This window comes from Ovis aries, chromosome 23, assembly GCF_016772045.2.
Source record: "Ovis aries strain OAR_USU_Benz2616 breed Rambouillet chromosome 23, ARS-UI_Ramb_v3.0, whole genome shotgun sequence".
Classification (NCBI taxonomy): Eukaryota; Metazoa; Chordata; class Mammalia; order Artiodactyla; family Bovidae; genus Ovis; species Ovis aries.
Window position 1 is genome coordinate 46288361 of NC_056076.1, and position 19883 is coordinate 46308243.

Here is a 19883-nt window from a genome sequence, read left to right on the forward strand (position 1 = left end):
CTGCACTGTCACCAGGAGAGAGGAATTGCTCAGAGGCACTCCTTTCTGTTTCCATACCACCGGGACAGGCAAGCATTGAACTTGCCTTCCAGAGGCTTGGGTGTTGACAGCATCGGCTGCCCACGAAGAGGGAGTTGCCGTCACAGGGAAGGGAGGTGAGGAGTCTGAAGAGAGAATTGTCATGTTTATTTGAAACCAAATATAACGTATTTATTTCAAGTCAAAGCTTAGGATCATATGTGATTTCTTTTCTGACACCAGTTCTCCAACGACAACTGGGTGTCCAGCCATTCAGTTCAGTTCTGACACTAACTGCCCAGAATCAGCGCAGGTCCTACAGGTTCAGGGCTCAGCCCGAGACTGTCCCTCTTCTGATGCCACGTGCAAGCAGCGGTCCTGGGCTTATGGGACTCCCACTTAGGTTCTGCAGACTATCACAAATTCAGTTCTGTGGTTCCTCCTTGTGTGTGTGCAAGTCACTTCAATCATGTCCGACTCTTTTCGACCTATGGACAGTAGCCCGTCAGGTTCCTCTGACCATGGGGTTCTCCAGGCGAGAAGACTGGAGTGAGTTGCCATACCCTCCTTCAGGAGATCTTTCTGACCCAGGGGTTGAATCCGCATCTCTTACGTCCCCTGCCTTGGCAGGCAGGTTTTTTACCACTAGCACTGCCTGGGAAGCCCTTACCTTTGATAATTCTCTAGAATGACTCACAGAACTCAGGAAAGCATTTTTCTTACAGTTGCTGGTTTATTACCAAGGATACAAATCAGGAACAGCACATGGATGAGGGTCGCGGGGGTGGGGCTGGCACAGAGCTTCCATGCTCTGTAGGAGAGAGCATCCCAGCATCTGAGTGTGTTCAGCAACCTGGTAGCTCTCTCCACCCCATCAGGTGGGGCTTATTTAGGTTTCAGAATGTAGGCATTGTTAATGAAACCATTAGCCTTTGGTGACTGAACTCAACCTTCTTCCCAGAAGTGGCAGTGGGGCTGAAAGTTCCAACCCTCTCTCTCCTCAAGGGATAGTTCTGAGAAACTGCCCCCCCATCCAGAAGCTACCCTAGGGGTCCACCAAGAATCACTTGCTTTGTAAATCAATTATACTTCAATTAAAAAAAAAAAAAGAATCACTTCCTTAGCCTGAATTTGGGCTTCTTACAAATAACAAAAGGCCCTCCTATCACCCAGGAAATTCCAAGCATTTTATGAGCTCTGTGCCAGAGACCTGGGACAAAGAGCAAATATAAGTTTTTAAATTACACCCAGAGTCCCTTGATGTTGTTCCCACTTAAAGGCTTCAGGTTTTGGAGCTGCAGGGGAGAAGGTGGAGGACTAGAGATGCTCTCCTCAAAGCCGGTGTCACCCAGAGGCTTTTACAAGTTTTTGCTTCCCGATCACTCTGTGTTTTTGGAATGTGTCTTATCTGCCACCCACAGGGAAGGTCCTTGGGGCTCCAGGTACTTCTGTTACCAGTCTGGTAGGCCAATGAATTCGAGAGATGAGGTGCTGAGACAAGGAAGAGACTTTAATCGGGGAGTCGGCTGACCGAAAAGATGGCAGGCTACTGCCTCAAAACAACCATCTTATTGGGGTCTGGATGCCAGGTTCTTTTATAGATCAGAGAGAAAGAAGCAATGAGGAACTAAAGTCAAAAGGCAGAATAGGGAGGGAGAAGTAGTGGGGAAGCAAAGTGAAAGGGTCTTCAGTCTTGCAAAACATCTCCAAGGGAATGTCCAGCCTTCAAAAGGGGTGTGCTAATCTCTTCTATTCACAGGTGGGCAGGGACAAACTATCCCTCCCCAACTGAACAAAGGTACTTCAGTTTACAGTCAAGCAGAGGGGCAGGGTCCTCCAGGCAAGCCATTGAGTATGATTATAATAATAAAAGCAATTCAAACAGTTTCCAATATGGAGTCAGAATTGGCTTCCTCCCTGCGACACGTCCTTTCTTTTCTAAAGCTTTCCTTTCTTTCTCTCCAGCGGCTGGCAATTCGACTTTCTCCCTCCCTCCCTCAGCTTTCCTACCCGCACTGCCATGGACAGTCTGGGGTCCATGTTCTCCTTCCTCTCCAAGTGGGCCGGGAGGATCCGTTTTCTGCTGGCCTTGACCCGAACACTTCCCATAAGTCTGGTGAGAACTTCGGACATGGCTTCCCCACTAGTGTTTAAAAAACAAAGCCCCAGCTCCTTCCACTCACATTAAGCCTCTGACTTACTCCTTCAGGCCTCTCACTATCCCTGTCCAGCCATGGGCAGCCAGGCCCTCAGGCTGTCATCCCTCAGACATCCCAGGGACTTTTCCACCTCTTGTCCCCTTGCCCCCAAAGGTCAGCTTCTCTGCACAGCTGTCCTTCAGTCACAGACATTTATTTCCGTGTTGTCTGCCAGGCCCTGAGCAGGACACCGAGGCAGCTGCGAGGAAGGTCGGCCCGAGCGCTGCCCTCCAGGCACTGAGCCCTCCTCCTTCTCAACAGCTGTCTGCAAGCTGGCCACCCTCCTCCCAGCTTCTCACCCACTAGGCATCTGGCGCCACTTACTTGTTTTAACATCTTTTCAGTTTTCTGTGTCTCCCCAGCTTCAGTGCTTAGATTTCCTCCATCCACGCCCATCCACGTATGGAGCGTGTTCACCGCAGAGCAGGACAACTCGGTCAAACCCCCTTGGAACTCTCAGCTGTGTCGGATGGATGAGAAAGAAGACACACGACTGGTGCAAAGGAGGGCAGATGTCATGAATGGAAAAGCAACTGTGTTGATGCACGGTGGGTACTAGTACTGACGAAGCATCAGGGGAAATCCTCACCCTTCCCACCCTAGAGGTCCCACAGGGTCAGGCGCTGTTACACAGAGCTGTTCTTTTTTTATTGCCATGTTCTATGGTCTTGAGAGTTCCTTGGACTGCAAGGAGATCCAGCCAGTCCATCCTAAAGGAAATCAGTCCTGAATATTCATTGGAAGGACTGATGCTGAAGCTGAAACTCTAATCCTTTGGCCACCTGATGCAAAGAACTGACTCACTTGAAAAGACCCTGATGCTGGGAAAGATTGAAGGCAGGAGGAGAAGGGGACAACAGAGGATGAGATGGTTGGGTGGCATCACCAATTCAATGGACATGAGTTTGAGTAAACTCCAGGAGTTGGTGATGGACAGGGAGGCTTGGCGTGCTGCAGTCCATGGGGTCCCAAAGAGCCAGACACGACTGAGCAACTGAACTGAACTGAACTGAACTGATGGCATATGGGATCTTATTTCCCTGGCCAGGGATGGGGCCCATGTCCCCTGCAGTGCGAGCGTAGTCTTACCTACTAGACTACTGAGTAATTCCCAGGGCTCTTCTTTTATTTAAAAAGAGAGGAACTTCCCTGGTGGTCCAGTGGTTAAGAATCTGCCTGCCAATGCAGGGGATACATGTTTGATCCTTGGTCCAGGAGGATTCCACATGGTGCAGGGTAACTTTTTTTTTAAAGAGGTAATTTTTTTTTTTAAGAGGTAATTTTTTTTAAAAGAGAGGTTAACACATACTTGTTGAAAAACTTAAAACTGTCCTTTGCACTTATTCCACTTTTTAATAGACTTACAGACTTTCCATATAGAAGGGGTGTCACCTGATTGGAAAGAGGGACTTAACCCAAGAGAGAGGAGCCGCCATCACCCACCCCAGAGCCCCAGAGCGGGGCGGTGGTGGTGTGCCTCCACCTCCATGGCGTCCTTTTGCCCTGTTCCATCTGGTTCCACATGAACTTGTTGCTCTGGAAATATGAGTCCCTCGAGATGGCAACACCACCATACTTGACCCACGTGAGTCTGTGCTTGTAGGAGGCGCTGGCCTGGAGTGTTGCCATCCGAATGACGGCCTTGTTGCGAGTGTTCTCTGTGAGCCAAAAGCTGTGCTGGGAGCTTTACCTAAACTCATTTCACTCTCACCCCTCAAGAGAAGCTGTTTGATAGGCGAGGATGCTGAGTCTCCAGGAGGTTACAGAACTGCCTGGAGGTCACTCTGCTCGAGGGAGGCAGACCCGATCCACACCCAGATCTGTCCAGACCCCAGAGCTCTCGGTCCTGGAGACCAAGTCATCTTCTACTACTCAGTCTGCTTCCAGACGGCCTTCCAATATGGGGACATTACTTTAATTCTGTGGGGTGACGCTGTGAGGCAGAACAGGGGATGTTAACTCTGGACATGGTGACCTGAATGAAATTATGAGGCCACCACAGTGAAGACGGTCAACACCACCCCTCGCTGCACTCAGCCATCCCATGGACTCATGGCAGGTGCGGGGAGATTGCAGCAGAGGTTGCTGATGCCGGCCGGGGTGGAAAGGTCAGGGTGGTTACACGAGGCGGGGTAGCCCAGAGCTGAAGTTTCCATCCCTTGGATCCCCCATTTCCCTCATCCAACCAGTGGTTCTAACAATAGAGTCTGCCTTACAGGGGCAAATTTTGAAAGTAACCTGCTCAGTCGGGAGAGAACAGATTAGTCAAAGCAAGGCCGGCCACATCCTGACGCCATGGCTCACGCCATGCTTTCTACTAGGCTCCTGCTGTCAGCCCAGCCCCAGGTCCAATGATGAATCAGGTGCAAGCAATGAAGCTGAAGATGACTCAGGGCTGGGCCTCCAGGGTTTATGACAGACTGAGTAGAACCACGGATGTGATACAGCAGCAGCTCCGCAGATAGGGCAACAGTGGACACATTGGTAGGACAGTGTCTGTGAGCAGAGGAATCTCGAGAGAAATTTCCTACAGAGGCAACAGGATGTGGTTTAGACTGGGCTGGTTTTATGGAGATGAGATTTCAGGAGCTTGGACGGCTGAGTATATAACACACAGGAGATTCCAGGAGGCAATTCCAAGACAAGCAGGATCAGCTGTCCAGCACTTCCTGCTCCTACAGAAGGGGAAGAAGACAGCTAGCGCCCTATTTAGGAATCTAAATATGGCAGTAATAGTCAAAGTTGCTCAGTTGTGTCTGACTCTTTGCGACCCCATGGACTACAGAGTCCATGGACTTCTCCAGGCCAGAATATTTTCCCTTCTCCAGGGGATCTTCCCAACCCAGGGATCGAACCCAGGTCTTTCGCATTGCAGGTGGATTCTTTACCAGCTGAGCCACAAGGGAAGCCCAAGAATACCGGAGAGTGGGTAGCCTGTCCCTTCTCCAGGGGATCTTCCCAACCGGAATTGAACCAGGATCTCCTGCATTGCAGGTGGATTCTTTACCAGCTGAGCTACTAGGGAAGCCCGGCAGTAATAGGGATACTAGTAATTAGGATATCAAACTCCCCAGACTCCAAAAATAAGCAGCCCACTCACTGTAGTGAATCGACTTGTTGGTATCAAACAGAAGGAGCCAAGTCAGTACCTCAGAAGTCAGGGTCCTACTTCAGCATCTCTGCAGCACTGATGAGATAAGATTGTGGAGAGGCTGTTTTAAAACTGAATGTAGTGCTCCCTTTGGCAGCACATACACTAGAACTGGAAGGATACAGAGATTAGCACGGGCCCTGCACAAGGATGACATGCAAATTCGAGAAGCGTTCCTTATATTTTAGTGGGAAAAAAAAGGAAAACAATGTATTTGTCCATATTCAGTCATTCATTTCAGACCGACAGCCGTCATCTTAGTGGTTAGCTCTTTTCTCTTTTTCTCCTGAAAGAGCCTGGGCTCTTGTCACTATCCCCCAAACGTCTCAAATTCCTTGAGGATTAAGGAAGCAGAGGAATAAATGAATGAAATAACACACATAAACAAAATGTTTATCTGGCACATAGTATGTTCTCATTGAATGGTGGTAGCAGTTGAGAATGCAGGCTCTGGAGATGGGCTGTCTGTGTCATGCCGCTTTCTGATGAGCGACCTTGGGCAGGTCACTTTACCACTGTCTGGCTACACTTTTGTCATTTGGGGCCAAGAATACCACCAAACCCATGCAGTTCTTGTGAGAATTAGATGAATGAATCCATTTAGATGCATAGTACAGTGCCTTGCACATAACGGGCATTCAGAGAAGTTAGCTATTATTATTAAATTATTTTATCAAGTTTCTCATTAGGGAATGGAAATTTGCCATGCCTGTAGGCAGTAGGCTTATGAGTGAACTGGGGGAGCTGGAGGGCCTGATCTAAAGGGGAGACTGACATTGAGGGAAGCATGGAACCGGCGCTGTGATTTTCAGAATGTCCTCCATTGGAACGTCACCCCAACTCTCAGCACGGCTCCTGAAAAGGTAAATACCTTTGACATTTTCTCCTCAAGCCCTTATGTATTCATTTATTTCTCAAAACCCTGCTTTTAGGGAGAGCGAAGCGTTGTGAGGTTTGTTCTTTCTCCTTCTTAAGCCCGCCTCACCTTTCTTCCAGGTCTCGCGTCGAGCACGTTTCTCCCTCGACCCCAGACCTCAGCGAAGGGCGTCGAGAGCTCAGGGCGCGCTAGTGCAAATCCGGAGTGACTGCAAAGGTGGGATTTGGGGCGTCTGCATAGCGCGTAGGGGGCGGAGCGGGGTTTCCCTGGGGGACTCTTGACTCACCAGCAGGTGGCGGTCTGTCTGCAAGGCGTGCAAGGTTCATCCAGAAAACTTGAACGGAATGTTGATGCCACTGCATGAGAGAGGCCAGCCAAGTCTCCGCGAGCAGAGCCGTGGGCATCCGCGAAAAGGTGGGGGAGAGAACGGAGCGGACTTCCTTGCCGGCGTGACTCAAGGATTCAAACGCCAAGAGCTTCCTTCTGTAAACGCTTCAGGAGGGGTGAGTCCTGAGCAGCGTACAGAAAAGGGAGCGCCGACTTTCTCTTAGGGCATTGCCCGTGGCTTGTATTGACTGGCTTCCCGACCGCCCCCCCCCCACCCCGCCCCCCGCGCCCCCCGCGCCCGTGGCTAGACATTTCTTAGAAGGGAACTGCCTGAGCGGATACAGGGAGCGTGGGAAAACCCGGGAGGCCGATGCCCGCACGCCGGGCGAGCTGCAGCCGGAGGAGCGTGGGGTCCGTCCCGCCAGATGGCGCTGTCTGGCTTCCTTTCGGCCTCCAGCCGTCGTCCCTAGAGTTTCCCCCGTCGCAGCGGCCGCTCTAGCCGGGCGGGCTCAGGGCTCTGTGGTTCCGGGCGGAAGTGAGGCGCCGAGCGGAACGGCCTCTGGTGACATTTTCTCCGGGCGGCGCGGACGAGTGAAGGGACTTGGTGGAGGAGGCTGCGGAGGTTGTGGGGCTCGCTTTGGCCTCCCCTCCACCCCGGTTGGGGTCCTGACCGCAACCCTCTACTCGTCGCTGGAGCTTGTGCCGAGGAGAGAAGGCGACGGTGGGGCCGTCGCGTTCCGAGTCGCCGCGGCCCGGAGGGACCCGGCCGGGGGGGGCTCGGTGCGTGCCCCGACGGGGCGCGCGCGGAGCGGGCGACGAGGTGCGGGGCCGCTGCGCAGCGCAGGTGAGGCGCGAAGGGCCGCAGGGTCGCGGCCCGGCTCCGGGCCGAGCCGTGGGACCCGGGCTGCTTCCCGGGGAAGCGGGGGTCAGGTTCTGAGGGACGGGGTGCGGGCCGCGGGCGAGGCTTCTGCGGCGTTTAGGGCCCCGGGGTCGTGACGGGCAGGGCTGTCGGGCGCCGGGTCTTCGAGCCTCGAGCCCGGCGGGAGGCGCGGCCCGGGTAGCGGCCGACTGGAGGGACGAAAACAGCCCGACCGCTAGCTCACCGGCTCGCCGGTGACCCTCGCGTCCTCCGGGCCCGGCGGGCCGAACCCTTCTCCCCGCTTCCCTGCCCCCGGTGGATTCCTTTCCCTGGCGGCTGGAGGTGTCGCAGCCCGTGGGCCGCGCGCGGTGGGTGGGGAGCGGCTTCGCGGCCCCGGAGTTGTCTTTCGCGCAACTTTCCGGGGCCCCGGGTGGCCGGGCGTAGCGGCCGCGGCGGCTTTGCCAACTCTGCTGGCCTCGCGAGCCGGGAATCTGGCGCCGACACCTGCTCGGACTCCTCTGAGAGCCCGGGCGGCCGCCCCAGCACCGCGGCTGTTAAGGCCTGGGAGGAGGGAGGAAGGCTCTCTCCGGCTTGGCGCCGCCTGCGTTTTCGGACGCTTCCACTACCTTCCTCGGTCGGCAGACGCCCCCCTGGTCAGTGGGAGGGATGTGTCAGTCTCCACAATTGACCTCTTTCTGGCGAATTTGTCAACTGTGTTTAGAAAAACCTGACGAGGATGTAACCTGACGAGCCTCAACTTCGTCCTCATCATCTTTCTCTTTTCCTCAGTGGTACTTCGTACTTTGTACTTTATTTTCTCGTAGCACCGATTTCAGTGTTTTGTTGGGGCGGCAACTCCCCACAGAACCTCAGCCCGTCATCCATTCTCCCTTTTAAATCGTCCTCTCTGCTGTCACAGAATAGATGCTCACAGGTTGAAGGAATGAACGTCTGTGCCTGTTCCAGATTGAACCGCTTGAGCAGTTTGTGCTGGATGTGCTTTTGGTTTCTCGCCTGAGCTTCAGCTTTCTGAGTCCTTCCACCCCGTAGGATGCAAAACCCACTCATGATGCTTTGTCAAGGTTGGGCCTTTTCATTACAAATACATCTGGCAGGTTTGCTTAGGCTCTTGTGTAGTGTCGTGTGTTAACAGTTTGAAATTACTCTCTTTCTTCTCCTGGGATATTTTAAGGAGGGAGGCTATTAACTTTCTAATGTGGTTTTGCTGATCCTGGCAATCTGGATCCTTTCAGTAAGAACATTGCCTTTTAACAAGCATTTTTGAGGCCTACAGTTGTTAACCTGATGTCCTGAGGAGTGACAGCGTTGATCTTTTTTAGTAGGAAGTGTAATATTTTTGTCAAATAGTCTGGGTAATACAATACTTATTTGAGTGCTTTATGCACAGTAAATATAAAATTAGGAATTAAATTTGAATTCAGGAAACTTAAGGTGAAATTTACTGTGATGACCTATATGCTACTTTATGAAGAGCTTTAGTGACAGTTCATGCAGTTTCATAAAATGAGAAATAAAGACATTTCTAAATCTTATTCCTTCAGAGTGCTTTTCAGTACCACTGTAATCTTGAGATGTGAAACCCTCCGTTTTTCATGATGTTATCAAAGAGGTAAACTTCAAAACAGAGAATAGGAAAGGAGAAGCTTCAAGGTAATTACACCTGAAGTGTCAGCTAAATATGATTTCTTAATGGGAAAGTTTTTTTTTATGACATTTGTGAAAAATAGGATGGACTAGATTTTGGAACTGGAAACTTTATTGTTAGCTTCATATTAAGCTCACAATGTTACATTACTGACTAATTCAGTTTGTATTACTCTTAAATTCATTTATGAAAGTGTCATAAATGCTCTTTGTTGTATAGTTTGCATGATTAAAGATAGATTTACCTTTAGATTCTAATTTAATGAGGTTCTGAGAGAACTGAGTGCTCAATGTTTGTTCTTCAAAGGTTCTGTTTCATATGTGACATTACCCTTAGTGTATGACTAGTAACTTCTAGGGGGTTGTGTAATTACTCATTATTCAAGGGGTGGTTTTGCTGGGATCATCAGTCTTATGGTTTTATTTTGATGTGTGCATGAATAAAGTTGACATATGGACACTTAGAATGTTTTCTTTCTTTTGAAAGTTTGGAAGTGATATATGTATGTGTACACACAGACACACAGACACACACGCACACACACACACAGGCTTCCCTGGTGGCTCAGTTAGTAAAGAATGCGCCTGCAATGTAAGAGACCTGGGTTTGATCCCTGGGTTGGGAAGATCCCCTGGAGAAGGGCACGTCAACCCACTCCAGTAGTCTTGACTGGAAAATCCCCATGGACAGAGGAGCCTGATGACTATAGTCCATGAGATCACCAAGAGTCCGACATGACTAGGCGACTGAGCACGCACGCACGCACGCACGCACGCACGCACGCACGCACGCACACTGGAGACGGAGACCCTGTGTTTAACTCTGATAAACCATCTTAGACCTTCCTGATTTTCTTGCAGGTAACTGGCACCATGAAAACAGTTTATATTCATATTTACTGAATTGGCAGCAATTGAGAAAATCTATAAAAGGTGAAAAATGTTGTACTATTAATGTGTTTTCTTTGGAACCACACTGATTTCGGTATTCTGTAATTATTTTTATTAGGGCCAAATAAACTTTGCTGTGTAAGTAAAAATGAAATAGACATTGATAATTGAGTAAAAAGTTATGAGACTACAGAAGAGGGGAAGAGCCATTGTGAAAACAGAGACCAGACATTCCGATGGGACTTCTTCATTCTCCCCGCACGAATTTATTGGTCGCTTGCTGTGCGCCAGTAGTGCTCTAGTTGCTGGTGCTCTCTAGTGGTGAGTGTGACTGGCAGGCCTTGATGCTAAAGAAACTTAATTTTTTTTCTTTTCCTAAGCTTACACTGCTGCTCTCAGTGTTGTACCTTCTGTAAATTTGGTCAAATGTGTAGTGATATGTATCCATCCTTATGGTGTTACAGGGTACTTTCACTACCCTAAAAATGCTCTTGTCTGTCCATCTCTCTATCCCACCCCACCTCCAGCAATGACTGGCCATCACTGATCTTTTTATTGTCACCACTGTTTTACATTTTCCATAATGTCATATAGTTGGAATCATACAGTATGTAGGCTGGCTTTTCAGATTGGCTTTTACTTAATAATACATATTTAAGCTTCCTCTGTGTCTCTTCATGGCATAATATTTAGGTTGGTGCAAAAGTAATTGTGGTTTTGCATTGTTGAACTTTGGTATTTGATACTGGAATATGTTCTTAAATAAATGTGGTTATATTATACATCATTTTAAAAATTTCACTTATTTGTTTATTTGGCTGTGCCAGGTCTGGTGTGTATGTGTCATCTGGTTCCCAGGGATTGAACCCCAGCCCCTGCAGTGGGAGCTGGGGAGTCTTAGCCGCTGGAACCGCCAGGGAAGTCCTGTTACACATCATTTTAATGGCACTTTTCACTTTGTTTTTTTACTAATGACTTATTACTTGCTATTTACTTTGTATTTATTTTAGACCATGGAAATGATGTTAGACAAAAAAGCAAATTAGAGCGATCTGTTTATTCAAGTTCAAAATGGGTCGTAAAGCAGTGGAGACAACTTGCAACATCAACAATGCATTTAGCCCAGGACCTGCTAACGTGATGGTTCAAGAAGTTTGCAAAGGAGATGGGAGCCTTGAAGATGAGGATGTGGTGGCCATCCGAAGTTGACAGTGACCAATTGAGAGCAGTCATCAAAGTTCATCCTCTTAAAACTACATGCTGCTGCTGCTAAGTCGCTGTAGTCATGTCCCCCTCTGTGTGACCCCATAGATGGCAGCCCACCAGGCTCCACCATCCCTGGGATTCTCCAGGCAAGAACACTGGAGTGGGTTGCCATTTCCTCTTTCTCCATGACAAGTTGCCAAATAACTCAGTATCAACCATTCTGTGGTCATTCGGCATTTGAAGCAAATTGGGAAGGTGAAAAACCTCGATAAGTGGGTGCCTCGTGATCTGACTGAAAGTCAAAAAAATCGTTGTTTGAAAGTATCATATGCTCTTAAGCTGTGCAACAGCTATGAACCATTTTTTGATCAGATTGTGGTGTGTTATGAAAAGTGGATTTTATATAACAACTGGCAACAACCAGCTCAATGGTTGAACTGAGAAGAAGCTCCAAAGCATTTCCTAAAGCCCAGCTTGCACCAAAAAAAAGTCGTGGTCACTGTTTGGTGGTCTGCTGCTGGTCTGATCCACTATAGCTTTCTCAGTCCTGGCGAAACTGTTACATTTGAGAAGTATGCTCAGCAAATTGATGAGATGCACTGAAAACTGTGCCTGCAGCCAGCGTTGGTCAGCTTCACAACAGTGCCTGACTGCATGTCGCATAACCAGTGCTTCAGAAGTTGAACAAACTGGGCTACAAAGTTTTGCCTCATATGCCATATTCACCTGACCTCTTGCCAACCGATTACCACTTCTTCAAGCATCTAGACAACTTTTTGCAGGGAAAATGCTTCCACAACCAGCAGGAGGCAGAAAATGCTTTCCAATAGTTGGAATACTGAAGCATGGATTTTTAGACTGTAGGGACAAACTGATTTGTTGGCAAAAATGTGTTGATTGTAATGGTTTCCAGTTGATTAATAAAAATGTGTATGAGCCTAGTTATAATGATTTAAAATTCACTGTATGAAACCACAATTACTTTTGTACAAACCTAATCATTTCTTTATAGTGTTGAATACTAGACTTTTGTCTGAATCTACCACCTGAAGGTTGGTAGGCTGAAGAAACTTACAGATTTAAACTTGGAACTGGAAATAGATTTCCAGGTGGACATTCTAGGCTAGGGAACAGCCTAAGCAAAGATGTGAATATCAGTGATTTTGGATGGTGTGGCCAGTGCCTTGAGTTTACAGAGGGATAGATGTAAGCTCAGTGGGGTATCAATCAAATTATCAAATTTTCAATCAAATTTGATAAATTGATATTTATCTTTAGTTGTCAAATTCCAGTCTTTAATGTGGTTGGTGTCATGAAATTTTCTAAATCCTTTTATCTTTCATTGAAACTGCTTACCTTACTCTTCAGAACTCATGATTGAACTTAGGGAAGTAAACAGTGTTTTCTGCTTCTGTGTGGGCAGTTTCTTTTGGCAGAAGTGAGATTGATGTTGTCAGTTTTCACATACGGCTTACAGGTCCTTGTCGTAAAAGAAAGGGACAAGGTGAAACTAAAATTACCTTGCTTGTTTTACTCTCTTGTATTTCTAAACTGCCAGGAGAGAGAATATGTGTTACATATGTTGTACACATTTATCATAGCATTTTAATAGAAGTGAATAATAGTAAATATGATTTTAAAATAATTTGCAATGTGTGTTATTTATTGAACTGTGTATGTGATTTCCAGTGTTGTGTTAATGTCTGTCGTACAGCAAAGTGATTCGGCTGTGTACAGGTATATGTGTGTGTGTGTGTTTGTGTGTGTATGTGTATATATATATATATATATATATACACACACACACATTCTTTTTATATTACTTTCCACAATGATTTATCACAGAATGTCCACTGTGGTTCCCTGGGCCATCCAGCAGGACCTCATTGCTCATCCATTCCGTATATGCTAGCTTGTATTGCATAACCCCACTTTCTGTCCATTCCCCCACTTGTCTTGCTCCTGGCAACCACAAGTCTATTATCCGTTAATAGAGTTTAAGTTTTGTTTCTATTCTCTTTCATGTCTTTATTCAAAATAGATACCTCATACCTCTTTGCTCAGATTCTGTCACTTGAAATAGCCAATAGATAGATGAGTTATTATGAGTCCTGAGTTATTAATTTGACTTTATTTACTTTTAAAACTACTTGGGTGAGTATTTTCTAGTTGTGCTGTGTGCTTAGTTACTCGGCCATGTCCAACTTTTTGCGACCCTATGGACTGTAGCCCGCCAGGTTCCTCTGTCCATGGGGATTCTCCAGGCAAGAATACTGAAGTGGGTTGCCATACCCTCCTCCAGGGGATCTTCCCAACCCAGGGATTGAACCCAGGTCTCCCACATTACACGTGAAGATTAATCAAAAGTAGAAATCTGTCTGCAGAACTTAATTTGAGGGTGGGTAGTTATACCTGGTTAAACTAAAAACCCATTTTCTGAGCACTCAGGCACCAGGTGGAGATGGGCACAAAAATAAAAGAAATTTATGTGGAAGGAACTCAACTCTAGGGAACCAGATGATTTCTGTTTCTTTCCTGCTCTAAAATGTGGAGAAGAAAAGCAGGCTGTAGGAGAAAAAAAGTATTGGATAACCAAACAACTAGTGTATGGAGTTAGCCTTTTCATTTATAAAATAATTTTAAATCAGATATTGGAAAATGATTTTTTTCTTAAATGGGTCTGTAAGAGTAAAAAAAATGATTGGAGATTTGAATGTTCTTTTTTGTACTGCCAGTTCGTGTACCAAATACTTTCTTCTCTGCCTGGACTTAAAGTCCATGTATTGGTAAATTTGTTTTGATTGTTGTTCAGAGAGCAACAAAATTAAATGTTAGATCTTGTTTATTTGCAGCAGCCATTCCCAAGAATGTGGATAAACTAGAATTGTGTTTAGGTAAGACAGAAATTCAAGTTTTCATTAGCATGGTTAACATTCAGGAAACCAGATACTGACCAAAGGAATCAGTAGAAGTTATTTTTTGACTGAGTTGTCTGGCTTAAAAAAACAGCTTCTATGATATCCAGAGTCGACGTTTTGTTAGGTGTGTTATAATTAGAGAAAGATATTGTTGAGGATAGGGAAGTTGGGTGTGGACTAAAATTCTAGGAAAACAGGACTGTTTTCCTTTCTGTACTAAGAACAAAAACCTCATGTGGTCAAGAGTTTAAGCAGTATCCTGTCTGCCTTAGTTTTAACCTAGCGTAGAAGCATAGTTTATTCTTAAATCAGCATTATATCATCAAGGGTTTCCCATTATTTATCTCTACTATTTGCTATGAGCCTGAGGGCATGATAGGTTTTTGGCAATATTTAGGGGACCTCCGGTCCCAGCATGTGGCAACCCATCTTTATTTGCACCCTCTTCTGAGGGAAATAGAAAATGGCCAGAGCAGAAATCCTGGAGGAAATCTAGAACCTGTGCTTTAAAATCATTCTTGATTTACACTGATAGTGCTTATGAGTACTTAGAGGGTCTGTCATTAGCGCTGGTGCGTTCTTTGCATTTGATAACTTCCTTGGCTTCTTTCTTGATGCTAGTTTATTCACAGCCCTGGTTCTGGGCCAGATACATGTCAGTGGTGGTAGTATCCACAACATGAAGTGATTTGAGCAGCCATTATCACTCGGGGCCTATTTATAGTGCTTGTATCAGTGGAGAAGAGGTTGGCTGACAAGCAAGTAAAGCTGCTCTCTTCCCCTGGTTGCAATCTCATAATTTATTTTTCAGTTCCGAGTAGGCCAGATCCATTCAGCTGCATTAATTTTTAGTGTTCCTTTCACTCTAGCCCTTTTGCACTCTAGTGTGTTTTAGTCACATTCACTCTTGAAGGAAAAAAAAAAAACAAATAACTTATCACACTGAAAAATAGCAGTACTTCTTGATAGCATCTGATTCAATGTTCAGATTTCTCCTATCTCATAAGTGTGTTTTTACAGTTATTCAGATTGAGTCCAGTAGGTCTCTGCATTGTTTTGTAATCCATAGGTGCCACCCTCGCTTCCGCCCCATTTTTTTTTTTTCCTGGACAATTATCTGTTGAAGAAACAGGAGCCCTCCCACAATGTGAATTTCCAGTTAACGTTGCTGTGGTGGTATGCCAGTCTCCTGTGCTTCTTGTTAATTAGGTTTAAGGTTGAGCAGATTTGGTTTCTGTAATATGTTATCTCTTTTCTCATTTTTTCTATTTTTTCTCTGAGGGGTCCAAAATATTTTATAGGTGATGCTGCATACTTGCATCAGGAGGCGCTTAATGTTTGGGTCTCTGCAGTGTTAGCAGCTGATAATGCTCATTGCCCATTACTTACTCATAGTTCTTTACTCTGAATGCCTTACATCATTCCCAGTTCTGAGTCTTTTATACTCGGTCTTGCTTATAGTTATAGCTTCTTCAACCTTTTTCTTTTGAGAGCTGAGGGAAAGGAAGAGATGAGTTGCTGTGCAGAAAAGGGTTGTTTCCACTGTATTGTGATTCTGTAGATGTTTTTATTTCAGTCTTGATCTTTCTTTAAATGAATGCATATGTTTGTTTAGTTTGGCTGTGCCGGGGCTCTGTTGCTGTGTGAGCTTCTCTGTAGTTGCCGAGAGTGGGAGCTGCTCTCTGGTTGCAGTGCGCAGACTCACAGCCGTGGCTTTTCTTGCTGCAGAGCATGGTCTCTGGGGCATGATGGCTTCAGCAGTCGCGACATGTGGGCTCAGCAGTTGAGGTAACCGGACTCTAGAGCACAGACTCAGCAGCTGTGACATGTGGGTTTAGTTGCTGTGCAGCATGTGGGACCCTCCTGGACCAGAGATCGAACTCGTGTTTCCTTCGTTGGCAGTTTGGATTCTTTACCACTGAGCTGTGAAGGAACCCCAATCTTGAGTTTTGATTTCTGCATTGTCCACATTATCTATGCTACAACTTCTCAGTGGAAAAGCTTACCCCAAATCCTGACAAATAATTGAAAGAAGTCCTTCAAAACCAAAATTTATTCTGAGATATTGGTACTTAAGAATACTGTTGTCATTAGAGTATGTTAGTATTTATGAATATAAAATAGAAAGGAGATTAATTTTTCTATTTTAAATGATTTGGGAACATCACTGTTGTAGAATGTCTTCTAAGAACTGAATATCTGGAGAGGGGGTTTCATTTAGATTTTTAGTAAAATACTATTTTTTACGTTGTTTGCATTATGTGGCTTAAGATGCTTAGTGTCATGGTGTCTGGTTTTGCATCCTTATAAATATACAGTCACTTTATATAGTGTTCTAAATGTAAGGGAGCAGCTTTACTAGACTTTTAGCAGGTGTGTCTGTTTTGTGTATTTTATCTGGAAAGATAAAAGGAGAATTACTCTATTAGAAATCATGCTGATTCTATGTAATGGAATATATATATATATTAAACTATTCTATTTTATTTTATTTTTAATTACTTTTTTGGCTGTGCCATGCAGTATGTGTAATCTTTACTGCCTGACCGGGGATCAAACCCATGCCCCTTGCAGTGGAAACATGGAGTCTTAACCGTTGGACCACCAGGGAAGTCCATGTGATGGCATATGTTTTTATATACAAGTCACTAGTACTGCTAAGCAGACACAGTATTTCATTAGTTGTCTTGGTGATTATTTTTAAGTGATTCAGTTCATCAATTCAACCAGTATTTGTTAAATATTATGTTAGGAACTGTGGGGAACTGAGGGTGATTAACATAATCTCTGTTTTCAAAGAAGATTGTAGTATAATGGGGCTGGGGAGGAGGATAAAACATCGATACAAATACGTTGTATCTTTAATTGCTTTGTCATAATGTATTATTTCCCTTCTCCCCACTTATAAGGTAAATACTTGATTTCTTGGGGTTAAATGTTCTTGGTCATTATGTATGTGTGTGGAGGAGGAGGTGGTTTGCTTTGAAATATCATCCTCTTACAGCAGTATATTTGTGTGTCATGGTTAGAAAAATCGGTTAATATTTGTTAGATGACAATTTTTTAAAAAATAATTGCTAGTATTGTGATTCTCTCTCACCATTAGATTTTCACAATATCTGTTCTGATATCCAACTTGTATAACACTGTAGAATCAGTTTTTGTGACAGTTGCCCATCCCAGCCAGAAGTAAGCACACAATACGGTTTGAAAGCCCTGCTTCAATCTAGTTTTATCTTAACAGATTGCAGTGCTCTCTCTGGTCCCAGTCTCCTGTTCTTGTTTATTGGGGGTAAAAAAAAAGAATAAAAAATAAAATTAAAAAACAAAACAAGGGCTCAGTGGTAAAGAATCTGCCAGCCAATATACAGTCACTTTATGTAGTGTTCTAAATGTAAGGAAGCAGCTTTACTAGGCTGTTTGCAGTTGGGTCTGTTTTGTCTATTTTATCTGGAAAGATAAAATGAAAATTACTCTATTAGAAATAATGCTGATTCTATGTAATTTTTTTTTAAACTTCTCTTTTATTTTTAATTTATATTTTGGCTGCGCCATGCAGCATGTGGAATCTTACTACCCTGACCAGGGATCAGACCCATGCCCCTTTTAGTGGAAGCATGGAGTCTTAACCACTTGACGGGAGACACAGATTTGTTCCGTGGTCTGGGAAGCTCCCACATGCAACTGAAACCAAAAGCCTGTGATCCACAGCTGCTGAGCCTGTGCTCTAAAGCGCAGGAGCCACAGCTACTGAGCCCAAGGGCCCTAGAGCCCTTGCTCTGCACCAAGAGAAACGACTGCAGTGAGAAGCCCCCGCACGGCAACGAGAGAGTAGTCCCTGCTTCTGCAACTGGAGAAAAGCACACACAGCAGCAAAGCCTTGCCAGCACAGACGCAAGTAAAGTAAAATAAAATCCAAACCAGGCAAAGCTTCAGAACACGCCAGGCATTTTAAAAAGTTTCTAGGTATAGAGTAGGCAAAGTTTGACAAAGACCCAAGAGTGGTTTTAAAGACACGTGACTGATTTGTCAAGTGTTTTTTTTTTTTTAAACCTCGATTCCAGTTACATATTAGGGAAGTTACTACTACTTAAAAAATGAGTTAGAAGGAGATGCATGCTATAATCTGTTTCATATCATTACTGTCTTGAAAGGAGGAAATTCTGTTATCTTAGAGTTAGCTACATTCTTATTGGTGGTCACATGACTTTTAAGTCTCATCTATGTAAGAACTAAATATTTTTAACAAAAATATAGAAACAGTCCAATTGCTTTGATTTTTTTAGTGCTAGGAAAGTGCATCATTTTTGAATCATAAATTCGGTAATAAAAGTGTGTAGTTGAATATTTAAACTGTAAGTCATCTAATAGTATTTAGATTTTCAAGCTAAGCCTATTTTTAAAAAAGAACTTTAAAAAATGTTTTTAGGGACTTCCCTAGTGCTCCAGTGGTTAGGACTCAGTGCTTTCACTGCCATGACCCTGCCTTCAATTTCTGATCAGGCAGTGCGGCCAGATAAAAAATAAAAATTTGTTTAGACTAGATTGCAATGAAACTAAACTGCATCTCCTTGGCTTAATAGTTCCTTTTCTCTCCTTTATTGGCATAGTTTTTACTTTAATAGATAAACCATTTGGCCTTCCTTGGGCATAATGCTAAATAAGTACAGTGGGTGAAAAACTGTACCATTTTCTTCACATATGAAGATAACAAAAAAATGGTGGTTGTGTGGTTTCTATAAAATGAATCAAAATGATGGATGTTTTGTTTTTAGGGAAGGCTATCAAAGGAGCAGTCTTGTTTACCTTCTTAAGTGTAAAATGTAGATATATCTTGTTATGCAAAAGATGGATTCTAATATATTTGTGGGAAAAACAGATTATGAAGTGGCTTGGTGTGTTTTGGACGGCTGAGCCACACCACGAGTAGGGTCCTAGTTACTTCATCAGTGATAGAAACTGTGCCTCCTGCAATGGAAGCAGAGTCCTAACCCCTGGACTGCCAAAGAATTCCTGGTGTGTGTTCTTTAAATATTACTAGCTTGTAGTAATTGAGTAATAGATCTAAGCAAGGATATGGCATGTATTTGCATATCTGGTGGCTACTTTCTGAAAAAAAAAAAAAAAAAATTTCTAAAGCCTTGTACCCAAAAAAAGCGCCTTGTATCATTATTACGTATATTTGAAAGACACGTGCTATGCCGTCGATCTATTTGTAGTTAAAAGTCAGTGCTGAATTAACCGCACAGCAGCAGTTTGTCCTTTAGAATTTTAAATGGTTCGTACATTATTAACAAATATGTGAGATTTTAAAATGCTAATTTAAAAAATGAAGATGTCTTTAAGATGCTATTTTAATAAAACATTTTATCTTAAAATGATATGGAACTTCTTATCCACACGGCCTAGCAAAATGTCTTTTTTAAAATAAATAACTGATTAAATGTTTAAGAACAAGGCTTCTCTGGCAGTCCAGTGGTTAAGACAATTTGCTTCCACTCTGGGGGATATGGTTTGATCCCTGGTCAGGGAACTGAAATCCTGCATGCTGAAAGGCCAAAAACAAACAGACAAAAATAATATGTTCAAGAGATATTATATGCTTACTACACATTGGGTATTTTTCTAGTGGTTTGGTTATAATAATGAGACAAAATCTTTGCCTTCTTATATCTTACAGTCTATGAAGCATACAGGCAATAAACTAGACATATAGATAAGATAATTTTAGGCACTTAAAAAGAGAATAATGGGCTAGGGGTGAGAGGATGCA

At 44.5% G+C, this 19883-nt stretch overlaps 1 protein-coding gene, 1 long non-coding RNA gene and 1 other non-coding gene across 9 annotated transcripts in view; 2 read left to right on the forward strand and 1 right to left on the reverse strand.

Annotated features, from left to right (window-relative positions):
- Nucleotides 1–744: 744 nt before the first annotated feature.
- LOC114110463 (uncharacterized) lies at nt 745–6645 on the reverse strand. Its single transcript, XR_003586718.3, has 3 exons — nt 6531–6645; nt 6353–6452; nt 745–6222 (listed from the first exon to the last, which is right to left on the reverse strand). It is a non-coding gene; the product is annotated as an uncharacterized LOC114110463 (long non-coding RNA).
- On the forward strand, nt 5449–5552 carry LOC114110507 (U6 spliceosomal RNA). The gene has a single exon (XR_003586759.1). It is a non-coding gene; the product is annotated as a U6 spliceosomal RNA (small nuclear RNA).
- The window catches only part of ARK2N (arkadia (RNF111) N-terminal like PKA signaling regulator 2N), an 81886-nt gene continuing 68575 nt past the window's right edge, over nt 6573–19883 (forward strand). For 3 of the 7 annotated variants that reach the window (XM_015103706.3, XM_027960883.2, XM_027960882.3), the window contains exon 1: nt 7133–7415. The gene's annotated coding sequence lies outside the window, so the exon portion shown is untranslated. Of the gene's footprint in view, nt 6748–7132; nt 18009–19883 lie in introns of those variants that run through there. The other 4 variants (XM_012103637.4, XM_060405263.1, XM_060405262.1 and 1 more) reach the window with 3 other exon arrangements.